Below are 2,294 nucleotides of genomic sequence, written 5' to 3' on the forward strand. Positions count from 1 at the left end.
GAAATAACCATGTCACTGAATGTAGCATGAAGTTCTACAGCTATCCAGAATGAGATTTTCACTCTGCAGCGGAGTGTGCGCTGATATGAAACTTCCTGGCAGATTAAAACTGTGTGCCCGACAGAGACTCGAACTCGGGACCTTTGCCTTTCGCGGACAAGTGCTCTACCAACTGAGCTACCGAAGCACGACTCACGCCCGGTACTCACAGCTTTACTTCTGCCAGTACCTCATCTCCTACCTTCCAAACTTTACAGAAGCTCTCCTGCGAACCTTGCAGAACTAGCACTCCTGAAAGAAAGGATATTGCGGGGACATGGCTTAGCCACAGCCTGGGGGATGTTTCCAGAATGAGATTTTCACTCTGCAGTGGAGTGTGCGCTGATATGAAACTTCCTGGCAGATTAAAACTGTGTGCCCGACCGAGACTCGAACTCGGGACCTTTGCCTTTCGCGGGCAAGTGCTCTACCAACTGAGCTACCGAAGCATGACTCACGCCCGGTACTCACAGCTTTACTTCTGCCAGTACCTGGTAGAGCACTTGCCCGCGAAAGGTAAAGGTCCCGAGTTCGAGTCTCGGTCAAGCACACAGTTTTAATCTGCCAGGAAGTTTCATATCAGCGCACACTCCACTGCAGAGTGAAAATCTCATTCTGGAAACATCCCCCAGGCTGTGTCTAAGCCATGTCTCCGCAATATCCTTTCTTTCAGGAGTGCTAGTTCTGCAAGGTTCGCAGGAGAGCTTCTGTAAAGTTTGGAAGGTAGGAGACGAGGTACTGGCAGAAGTAAAGCTGTGAGTACCGGGCGTGAGTCGTGCTTCGGTAACTCAGTTGGTAGAGCACTTGTCCGCGAAAGGCAAAGGTCCCGAGTTCGAGTCTCGGTCGGGCACACAGTTTTAATCTGCCAGGAAGTTTCTACAGCTATATTGAAGACTAGATTTCATAATTTAAAAAAAAAAAGGTAAATGGATAAGTCATAGAATGCATGATCAGTGAGAGAGATTGGTATGAAAGGTGATAACACTATGCAGTGCATTGGCCTCAAATTACAATGAAGGTAGTAACAGAGTAAAGTGAAACTAAACATATGAAAAAAAAGTTTATCAGAAAATTGGTGACTTACCAAGGATTATGGAAATGCAAAATGGTGAAATAAATATGCTCCAGAAGAGGAACTTACTTATTGGTTTATAACAGGGAGATGGTATATAGAGCTCACAGCCATTTCCTGTTATTTAACTGTGTGCAAAGCTGAGACCATATTTCTGTCAAAATAATTTACACAGCATACTGGCTTCACACAGACAGTGATGTTTTCAAATAGTAATATGTCATACATGACCCTTTAATTTTATAAGTGACTGAACTGATCTACATATCACATTGTCATGCAGTTACACAGGCAATAAATTTTATCTTACTGAAAGGATGCTGTCATACAAAACCAAAGCACAATGGGGAAATTAATAATGAGAGTATTGTGTGATATTATTAACTTTGAATTTAGCAGGTTGTACTGTGCAAAATATAAAGTAATATGCAATCCTGAAGATTATGTTATCATACAACACTTAACATACTCCTTGTAACATGATTCACACTGGATGGTTGAATACAAGAATACATTCTCCAAATAAGTTCTGATCTTGATGCACAAGAATGTAAATAAAACTCTCATTCAACAAGTCTGTCCCCCACTTGATCACATCTACAGATGTTTGCTGCAAACAGGTAATTATTTGCAGTAGCACGTGAATAAATGCACTCAGCTTGATTATATGAATGAACGCTGCCTAGAAGTGTTTGGATGCTCCCCTATTTCTCTCTCCCAGAAGCTAATATTAGCATACAGAGAGTGGGACACATGCAGAATACAGTCCTAAAGCAAATTACATTCCAACATAAAATTTATTCATTTAATGATTTACATAAAACTTTCATTAATATTAGTTTTACATCCCTTTTCTCCTTGACACAATTTTTCTGATTTCTGCTTCCAAAAATTTAGCAAAAATATCTGTTTCATCATCAACTTCCTGCAGTGTATTAGTGATTGACTAAACTGCAGAACTGTATTCATCATTCTGCTCCCTTTTCTTCATTGTGGCATACCTAGGAGTGAACATTTTAAGATCTGATGAATGAAGAATTGTGTGTGTGGTTGCTGGATTTTCGTTAACTATAAATGTAAAGGGTAGTCAAACAAAGACTCCCTGGTTTATAATTAAATAAGAAAAGAAAAGGATTGAATGAATGGGAGATTTATTTTGAACACAGAAGTTTTGAATAATAAT

General features: G+C 40.0%; 1 non-coding gene across 1 annotated transcript; it reads right to left on the bottom strand.

Annotated features, from left to right (window-relative positions):
- Positions 1 to 414: 414 nt before the first annotated feature.
- Positions 415 to 489, bottom strand: Trnas-cga. The gene has a single exon. It is a non-coding gene; the product is annotated as a tRNA-Ser (tRNA).
- Positions 490 to 2,294: the final 1,805 nt, after the last annotated feature.

Source organism: Schistocerca piceifrons, unplaced genomic scaffold (assembly GCF_021461385.2).
Source record: "Schistocerca piceifrons isolate TAMUIC-IGC-003096 unplaced genomic scaffold, iqSchPice1.1 HiC_scaffold_837, whole genome shotgun sequence".
NCBI lineage: Eukaryota > Metazoa > Arthropoda > Insecta > Orthoptera > Acrididae > Schistocerca > Schistocerca piceifrons.